The sequence below is a fragment of the Zonotrichia albicollis genome, chromosome 3 (genome assembly GCF_047830755.1).
Source record: "Zonotrichia albicollis isolate bZonAlb1 chromosome 3, bZonAlb1.hap1, whole genome shotgun sequence".
In the NCBI taxonomy this organism is placed as follows: domain Eukaryota; kingdom Metazoa; phylum Chordata; class Aves; order Passeriformes; family Passerellidae; genus Zonotrichia; species Zonotrichia albicollis.
The window spans coordinates 11,934,425-11,944,868 of NC_133821.1; the positions used below are offsets into that span (position 1 = coordinate 11,934,425).

Here is a 10,444-nt window from a genome sequence, read left to right on the forward strand (position 1 = left end):
TCTGGAATGTTCTTACATCTTTTTCCCTGAAAGCACACTCTGAGTGTTGGATGCTGATTTGGTCCCAGGCTGTGGAAGCTCCTGAGAGACTGATTCTTTCTGGGAATGTCCACGTGGACACATCCAATGGAGAAGAAAGCACAGTCTGGCTCCTCAGGTTGGGGGAAGGCTGGTTCACAAGTAACCATGGCAACCAGGCTGTCACTGGGAGCACCAAGACATTTTCATACCAAAAATAAAATAGCCCAAACACACAACAGACATTCCCACTCCAGCCTCCTTGGAGATCCTACCTCAGTTTTGTTCCTCAGGGATCCTGGCAGCAGCAGCAGGTGAGGAGATTTTTCCTTCCTCTATCTCCTGCACCAGCAGCAAACATTGTTTCTGATGATAAACTTAATAATGGCTTCCAATTAAAAGGGGATATTTGAGTTTTGAGTTGAAGAAACACTGAAGATGATTTTATGTTCACCTTAAAAAGTTTCCATCTGTCACACACTTCCCAAGCCAGTGTGCTCACATCAATATTTATATCAGCCAGCCCAGTGTTTTCACAGAAAAGCCATTAATACAACATATCAGCTCTGGTGACAAGTTACATTTTACATTGCTGTCAACAAACAAAGATGTTCTTTGTCTGCAAACTCCCCTTTTTTCCCTTTTCTTAATCAATCGTTAGGTTTGAGTTTTGAAGGAAATGTGTAGATGTGCTTTCCAATGTTTGCTGGAGACAAGACAGATGGAGCTTGTAGGAGCTGATGGAAGGCACTGATTAATTTTCCTAGGAAATAAAATAACAGTTTTGGTGCAGGTTCTTTGCTTGGCATGATGAAACTCGCCAAATTCCTGAGGAGAACCAGGCAACTTCAGGAGGTGAGTCCCCAAAATAAAGATTTAATTTTGAAAACGCCTCAGAGTATTGATCACAGCGCTGTTGTTCCGGTTTAATGCCATTTGTACTTGTTCCCACTGTTAAGGGGACAGGGGCCAGATCAAAGCCATAACACTTGGGAGTCTCGTGTCACTGCATTGTGGAGGCACTGCACACTTCCAGGTGTCCCTGTCCTGCTCAGAGGGGCGTCCCTAGGGCTCTGCCACACCCCTCACACCCCTCTCCACATTCACCCCTGCAACTTGACATGAGATCTTACACGAGCCCTCTGGAAACCAGTGTTTGGATGCACTCTGTGAACCATGGCACTGTTTCTTTTTCTTCCCATGCCAATGACTCTGTTAAGAGGTTTGTCAGTGTGTATGGAAGTAAAACATTTGATATAAGTGGATTTTTTTTTTCAAACAAACACCAGTTTAAAAAGCTACTCATGCCAGTGGAACTAGTCAACTCCAGTGGTTTTAGTTGGATTTAAGCAGCAGTAGAAGAAAAATGGCATATCTGAACCAAACATGTCAGCCCTGCAGCTGGTTAATGGAACTGTAACTGTGTAACGATCCCCTGCTAATACCCAATTTTTAAGCCACTTAAAATCAGATAAAATAGCTCCATTCCACAAAACTATCCATTGGGTCAACTGTGCCTTATTGTTCAGAATTCCCTTTTTCAGTCCTTGTGGAGCTGTCCAGCTGTCAGATCTGTTATAGCAGCCAAATGACCCGCACACACCTGCCCTTATTCCTTATCATGGGCTCCAAGGGAAGTTGGGAGCACCTGGGAATTGTCCTCAGCTTCCACTGAATTTTGGAGCTGATAACAGACTCCCATTTCTCTGAAGGAGGAGTGTGTCATCATTGGTGTTCTGCCTGGTTCTGTTTAATTGCTCTTTATTAAGAGCAGCCTCAGGCATGGGATAATCCATACAGAGACCATGATCCATCCTGACTGAGCTGCATCCCATGGCTTGGGAGGAACCTGCTGCAAGGCTCAGCCAGGTAAGACTCCCAAAGGTGCAGAAAAACCAAATGCAAGGTGGTCTCCTCATGAGGGTAAAGGAGCTCATGTGTTCAGTTTTCTGTTCATCATTTTCCTCTCCTATTCTGCCATCTGGTTCATCTCTCATCTCGTTTGGAAAAGCAAGGGACAAATGGAAACACACCCAGAGATAATAACACTGCTCTGACAGTGCCATGATGGGATAATGATCACCCTCACTGTGCTCACTCATTTGGCTCTCATTTGAAGGTCATGGCTTGGAGTATCTCTGTGAACAGAGCTATGGCCAAAGTAGGGGGGAAAATTCCAGACTGGGATCAAAATGTAGAACTCTTAAAAATCCTCTGCAAGCCCTAGGAGTCCATATCTGTCCACATACAAACTGTAGTTGTAATTTGTGTAGTCTGAAGGTCTGGGCAGTCCATGAGCTGTTGTTCCAGCTCATGTAGACTGCAGGCATCTCAGTGGTTCATCCAGCTCCAGCTGACTTTAAATTGGGAGCTGGTGACCTCCCAGAAATGCACTGGGGATTCCAGCTTTACTGAGCTCAATGTTAACTCCCTCTGACTCTGAAGGCATTGGGATCGTGTGGCCAGTGCCCAATATGGTGACACTCAGAAATAAAAAAAAAAACAACAAAGGGAAATCACATTTTTTTGCCTTGTCTACTTCCAGTTTTACAGCTGCAGCAGAGTAAGGGAATGTTGCATTTATGCTCTTCAGCTGGATGTACCATTGGATATTTTGGTTATCAGTGTGGAAAAAGCCAATTTGAAGTAATCTACTGAAAAAATAATTTTGAAGGTGTTTTTAATGTCTTGCTTTAAGAACAAGAGTGGCTGAAGCTTGGATTCAGGTGGCAAATGCAATTTCCTGTCCTGAATGGCAATGTCAGTGTGGTAATTAGACCGTGAAGGACAATACTAATTTTAAGGTGTATGTGGGTGGAGAAAAAAAAATATTGAAATAATCAACATGTGAAATCATAAGTGAATCCAGTTTCCTTGACAACTTCTACTGTGCAGCCTGAGTATCCCTGAGAATTCCACTGGGAAGCAATGGGCAGCAGGTACTTACTGGAGGTGGGAATGCTTTTGAGGGACAGCAGTGGGAAACTCTGGTTCAAACCTGTTTTACATCTGCTTTTGTTCTTCCCATCGAGCTCTGTGTCATTGTTTTCACTTCCCATTGAATTGTTGGTGGTTCCTTTCCCTGGCAGAGGTGGGTATGGCACTGGGAAGAGCTGTGGATAAGTTTGTTGAAGTCCCTTTTTATTTTCACTGAGAAATTGAATGGTCATTAAATTGTGTTACATAAGTAGTTACAGCAGAAGAGCCTTTGGTTAGAGATAGACCAAAACCAGTTTAAAAAGCAGTAGAAAAGTATTTTGCTTTGGTGTTTCAGATGCAGCAGGCCCTACAACCATGCTCTGGACTGATGTATTCAGTCCCTCTGCTTCATGCACTAAGTCATCCCAACTGAAGCATCAAAGAGCTCACCAGCCTTATAAAAACGAGGAAGTGTTGGGTTGTTTAGCTTTTCCCATCCACCATTTCAATCTTTGCATGATATCTTCAAAGATTTTCTTTTTAATAAAAATGGAATTGCTCTGAAATCCCATGAGAGGTCCTTTCAGGGAGAAAGTAAAATTGCAAGACCCTAAAAATCACAAGGAATGACAATGAAATTGGGTTACAGATTTAATTGGCTTTAGTTGGAAAAACCAGCTACTGGAAAAAAACCTCAAATGTAGCTAAACAATACTGCAGGTCAGAGGGAGTTCCTGAGGAGGGGGGGAAGGATTATAGGGGATCAGGAAAGGAACAAGGGATGTTTAAACCCAAAGAGGAAAAACAGAATAATTTGCTTTATACATCTCCACATAAACACAATTTTATATATGTATTTATATGTGTAGATAAATACATAAATTCTATTGCCCGCTGTAAATCTTTTTTAGATTTCTTGTACAAAATATCATTATTGGGATAAAAAGTTGAAAGATATTCTTTAATACTCTCTCTTCCATTGCCTTTTCTATCTGTGGTACTTGCAACAAAAGTGGAGCTAATTCTGTTTCATGTTTGGGCACACGATTTGACCAGAGGAAACTGCCACAGCACTGATGCTGCAGGGTTTTTAGATGAGTGACCCAGTGTAATTCCCAGGGGCTAAACACCCTCTGGAACCCAATGCCAGCTCAGGCCAGAAGGGCAAACCCGGCACATGGGCCCAAAATCACTTTCCTGTGCTGGTTGTTGACAGCAGCAAAGCCTCTACAGGAGCTGGGTGTGCTGAAAAGGACAATTTATTGTGATTCTAGAGAACTGTGATCAGGATTTACAACTCCACTGCATCCTTGATATAACCACCACCAGATGGTAAATGAAGGAGTTTGTGAGGTATTTCTTTAGTTTCTCCAAGGTGCTGGTACCAGATCTAATGCCAGCTGCTCATCTTAATATGAACACTTGCTGGTGTGTTAACTCAGCCTAATCCCCTCAAATAGCCACTTCTTTACTGTAATTGATATGTGACCTTTGTGAGCAGAGTGTCTGAGAACACAGGGAGGTTAATGAATTCTGTCTTTTCTCACCAGTGTGAGGCACTGAAGTAATAATCTCTCGTTAGAGAAGGGAACAGAGGGCACACGTCATGTCCAATATTTTACCTGTGGCAGAGCTGTGAACTAACCCAGCTCTCCAGAGCCAGGCTCAGAGCTGGAGCAAAGAGGGCTCCTTGCTCTCACCAGACCATCCATGGGATGAATTGCAGTGCACATTTAGAAGGCACTGCAAGCTTCTGAATCCAGGATACAAATTTTCCTCTGCAGATTTTGCCTTCATTGCTCTTGCTCAGCTGCCAGGGTGGTGGTGTCGTGTTGTAGAGTTCTGGGATTGCTGGAGGAAAGCAGTGCTTTGGTGCTTGGGGCAAAGACAGCAGAGGCTTTTCCTGAAACTATTCTGTGTGGCTCTGCGTCAGAGAAAACGCCTCTCTCATGACAGAGGCAGTGCTGAAACACTTTGGGTGAGAAAGGGTGTTTATTTGAGGACACGCCCCCAAGGCTTTCAGAAGCATAGCAGAGGCATTCCCATGTCTTACAGCACACAAGGTCATCCACTGCACTCACAGCAATGCCATTTAACTTTGCCTTTCTCTAACCCCAGTGCCACTCCTAATAAAGGCCACAGCCTTGGAATCAGGATGAAGCTGGAGCCTGAAGGAGCCAGGCACACTCAGGAGAGGGCAAGTAGCTGCCTTGCTGGGATTTGGCCCACATAACTCTGGACTCATACTTTGATTTTGGTTTTCCTTATTGTAGCTGACCGAGAGGCTCACAGGCGATCACGGGGCCCTCCGAGGCAGACTCATTTCAGGTGCAACGTGGACCCACATCACTGATCATCCAAAAGATAAGTTGGGGGCCACAGCCTGGAGATGGGAGAGTAGCTCCAACTTATGGTTGGAGCTGCCCTGCCCTGGCAGGTAGTCACAGTTAGGTAGAACAGTTATAGAAATTTTACTGTACATCTGTCTTCTATGGGATTTTGGGTAGTAAATTTATCAGCCCAGAATGGGGACAAGTCCGAGCTGTCAGATAGCCACTCGTTGACCCTTCCTGCTGTCTCACTGGTCCCCGAGGCTGCTGATTTCCCCAATCTACCATTTGAATCTACCATTTGATGTCAGGGATCTGCAGCCAGAGGATGTGTTGAAGCACGTTCTTCAGCGTCTCAGGTAAGGGCTGCAGCGAGCGTGTAAGTGGAAAGAGTGTGTGAGCGTGTGTGAGAGCACGTGGCTGTGTCAGCTCATCTCTGCATGTGTGAGTGCATGCTGACTGGATTTAACCTTGTGTTTGTGACTTTTGCTTTTCAGGTTTTGCAACTCATTGTTAAGTTTAGAATAAAAAATACCCAGCTGCCTCCCCCCGCCCACCCCGCACCCCGGTTTTTTGGGGGTTTTTTTGTTTTTTTTTTTCTTGGTCCTGGTCAAGTAAAAACCCAGAAAAATACTCCAAGATAGGCTAGAAAAGACCCAAAAAAACCCAGTAAAAAAACCCAAGATGTGCAAGAAAAACCCAGGAAAAAAACCAGAAAACAACCCCAGATGGGCAACAAAAAACCCCCACAAAAACCCAGGAAAAAAAAACTCAAGATGGGCAAGAAAAAATCAAGAAAAAACCCAGAACAATCCCGGGAAAAAACCTCAAGATGTGCAAGAGGAAACCCAGAAAAAAACCCTAAAAAACCCCAACATGGGCAAGAAAAAAAAAAAAATCCCACAAAAAAAACCCAAAATGGGCAAGAAAAACCCAGAAAAAACCAAGAAAAAAACCCCAAGATGGGCAAGAAAAAATGAAAAAAAAAAACCAGAAAAATCACAGAAAAAAACCAAAGATGGCCCAGAAAAAACACAGAAAAAAAATAAAGAAAAAAAAGGGGGAAAAAAACCCGAAAAAAATCCCAAGATGGGCAAGAAAAAACCCAGAAAAAAGTGCGACTGTCATAAAGGCAGCCGTAAAACGCGACTGTCGTTAATACGGCCGTGAAGCGCGACTGTCGTAAAAGGTGCCGTAAAGCGCGACTGTCGTAAAAACAGCCGTGAAGCCCGACTGTCGTAAAGACTGCCGTAAAGCGCGACTGATGTAAATACGGCCGTAAAGCGCGACTGTCGTGAATATGGCCGTAAAGCGCGACTGTCGCAAAAGGTGCCGTAAAGCAACAAGGACAAAACAAGGACAAGAACCAATGAAACCACTTCCATTTTTGTTTGCAATAGTCTGCTCCAGTGTCAGCAAAAATTCCTGATGCTACTGGTCTAACTCATATTTGAGAGGGAATGGCAAAAAAATTATACATTAAGTAATTTTTGTCTTAGATTTATGACAAGTGTCTCTTCTCATTCTTTCTTCCTTCTGTTGATTCTTTGGTTTGCCCTTCCCTTCCCTTCCCATCCCTTCCCTTCCCTGTCCTTCCTTATGTCCCTTCCCACCTTTATGTCCCCATTATATATCAAATGCACATATTTATAGTGAATAAATCTGACCCTTTCCTGGCCAGCAGCAGCAGATCCCCATTCACGCTCCATTTGGGAGCTTCTGTGTGTCCATCTGTACATCCCTTCTTCTGTCCCTTGTCCATGGGCTGCCATCCTGATGGTGGCACCTGGGGGCAGCTAAAGGGCCTTTCCCAGTGCTGCAGGGTGAGCTCCATCACCACCATGCAGAGCACACATGGAGTAAGAAGAATTTGATTGCCATGCAGAGACTCAAGTTGTGTGCTACAATGCACGGCCTTTGCTCAGTTCCCAGTTAACATCCTGTGTGACTCCCTCCCACATTGCTCTCTAATGCAGCTCAGGTGAGGAGAGAGCAGCACCAATATTGTGGATTCAGGCAATGTGTGGTTTTGGCAGGAGCCCCAGCAAGTATTGCTGCCATCCATCTCCCATTACTGTGCTGACACCTTCAAATGGCAGCAGCCTTTACAGGCTGTGTTGGGAATTACCCTGCACCTGCTTGCTAGAATCACTGTACATGTGTTTATCCTTTCCTGCTCCCATCTTTGTACCGCACTGATTTGCCAACACGGGGAAAAAAGGCATTTATCAACACAGCACCATTTGTGCAGCACTCCAGCAATTCTGAAAGGGGTTCTGTTGGGATCAGGTACCCAATATTGTTCATCCAGGAAAAACAAAGGAGAAGAGCCCAGGGGTGGTAATCTGCAATATTTTACTGCACACACACACAAACATCTCCTTCCTGCTTTTTCCCAGCCATAAATTATAAATGGCACTGGTGGGAGGAAAAGGTTTTTCCTCTCTCTGAACAAATTCTCAATACCTGTTCTGGCTTACAGGACCTACATTGATCTGCCTGTCATCCTGCTCCATTTGGAGTGATAGAGCTGCAGAAAAAAGCTTTTCTTTAATTGGGATAATATTGTATTTTCCCTTTAGGAGGGAACTGTGGTATGAGGGATGTTCTTCCTGCGATAAAATGACTCTGGCAGGTGAAGTCCTGACAGCAAAGCCCTAATTCAGCACTTGCTTAATTCTGCTGACTAAACAAGGGCCTGTGCTGAGCTGTGAGCACTGCTGGTGTCCCACGCTGAGACCCAGCACACTGAGGGCAGGTTTTGTGCCCAGACACATCCCTGGCATTGAGCTGGGCACTGGCTCAGAGGGGATGTGCAACTTTCCCCACAGCTACCCTGGTTCTGGACTGCTCTCAAAATAAAGAGGTTTTCTTCTTCTTCTGGTCCTGAGTGAGGACTTGAAGCTGTGATGGCCATTCCTGCCCTCACCCCAGGCTGCAGTGTTGCCGTGCTCCATCCTGGGCAGGGGCAGCATCTGGGAGGGAGCAGCTGCGTAGCACACTGGGGACACAGGGACAGCCCTGGGTGACTGTGCCAGATGGTGCCTGAGCTGCCCAGGGCCCCTGGCAGTGTTTGGGGTGACAGTGTCCTCAGGAGTTCTGCTGCTCTCCTGGCACTGCCAGCAGCTGAATTCTGCCCTTCAAGGGAGTGACATAAAACCAACCTGTGCCCCAAAAAGGGGGAAGATCCCATGTGTGACCCAGGGACTGCACACTAGAAAAGACTATTCAGTTGTTAATTTCTGGGGTGCCTGTGCTTGAGGTGCCAGTCCCAGTGCCTCCATCTGGTAAGAGCTTAGGGAAATGTTTGTTGCTGACCTGGACTGTGTTCCCTGCTTGGAACTGCTGTAGGTCTTGTACTGAGCGTGTCACTGATGTCACTCTCAGGTTCCTCACCTGCCTCTGCAGACATAAGGGGCTGGCCCTCTAAAATTTAAAAAAAAAGGAAAAAAGGCACCAAAATCTGCCTAATTTGGAACTGTAGCCCATTTCTTTGGGAAATACTGTGCCTCAATCTGCACAAGCTCTTTGCTTAGATTCCATTGGATTTCTTCAGCAGAAAGCATGGCCTTTAAACAAGGAGGTTTTTACAAGCACACATAACTCAGAGCCACAGAAAAAAGAAGTTTTCTTGGAGAAAAATGAAATGGCAAGGCGGTACACATTTATTTTATCAAATTGAAGACAATATTAAAAAGGGAAGTGGGAACATTAAAGAAAAAAAAAGAAGGCTGAGTTGCTGCATTGCCTTGCCTCACCATGAGGAATGTTTCTGGCAGTGCCACTTTGTCCTGACTGAACCCCTCTGTGGCAAAGGGAGGCCTGACATCCTTTATTGTGGTCAGGGTTTAGTGTGAGTTACTGAGGAGCCCTTCAGGAGACAAACCAGTGCAGCCACCCCTGTGCTGAGGTCGGGGAGAAGGGTCAGGAATTATTCCCTACCTGCTCTCCTGTGGCAGCAGGAGGGCATCAGATCCACCCCCACAGGCCAGCAGGGGCCAGGCAGGAGGGAGGGATATTTGGAGAAGGAGCTTGGAGCTCCAGAAATATTTTATGTAAAGCTCTTTTTCAGAGTCTACTTTTGTTTTGAACCAGAATTTTCCAGCTTTATTTGTTCTTTGTTTCCTGAAGAGGTGAGGACACAATAATTTTCACTTCTTTTCATGGACTGTCACCTCAGCACATGACCACAAGTTGTAGTGGTCAGCTCCACACACATGGAGTGGGATCCACACCATCAGCCACCACAGAACTGGGGAGACACTGTGACCTAAAGACATCAATGGGCTGGAGGGGAAAAGTCATTAAGAGTTACAGATTTATAGAAGGAAAACATATCTGGAATGTTTAGGTTGATCACTTGTTTGTAAAATAACTAATGTTTAAAAATGGTATCCAGAATTGGGGTGGGAATCTGGCTAGGGGGCAGGTGCCCACATTCTATCCCTTGCACCCCCTACACATGCCCAGCTATTTCTGCCTGGTGGTTCACTGATATTAAATTATGAGATATCTGCAAGAAACCATAAAATAAAATAAAATAAAATATTAAAGCACTAATTCCTTCATTAGCTTGTCATTTAGATGATAATCCAGTTGTCTCAGTCAAATCCTGCCTGGCTTTCCCTGCCTTCTTAGCAATTTAAACTGGACAGATTCCCTAGAGCTGCTCCTCAGAGCCAGACCAGCGTTTTTTCCCCAGGATGTTGCAGGAACAACAAATTTCTATCATGTGCAAGGCAGCGGGACATGATTGATAAATAGATGAGATAGGAGATAAGAGATGTTAGACAGATAGATAGATAGGTAGATAGATAGAAAGATGATAGACAGATAGATAGATAGATAGATAGATAGACAGACAGACAGACAGATAACAAACCTGGCAGCACTTCCAGGCCCTTGGCTGCACAGCCACCATCCAAGGCCATGGGCAGCACAAAGGGGAGCACTGTGTGCTGTGTGGCACTGCACTCTCTAAGCCACCATGCTGTAGACAATGTGGTGACAGCCTCCAGCCCCTCCTGCTCTCCCCACCCCCATCAAAAAAGAAGCTAAAAATACTAAGAAAAATGTTTTTGCATGCACACCTTCCAATTCTGTTAACAAGCAGTGCATTGCTTCTAGTGAGATAATGATTTCTTGATGGACTCCCATCAATGGCCTGTTTCCACATT

General features: G+C 45.0%; 1 long non-coding RNA gene across 1 annotated transcript in view; it reads left to right on the forward strand.

Annotated features, from left to right (window-relative positions):
* LOC113459246 (uncharacterized) overlaps positions 1-6,207 on the forward strand; it is a 77,390-nt gene extending 71,183 nt beyond the window's left edge. The window contains exon 5 of the long non-coding RNA XR_003380311.2: positions 34-6,207. This is a non-coding gene — a long non-coding RNA (uncharacterized LOC113459246). The remainder of the gene's footprint in view (positions 1-33) is intronic.
* The last annotated feature ends 4,237 nt before the right edge of the window (positions 6,208-10,444 follow it).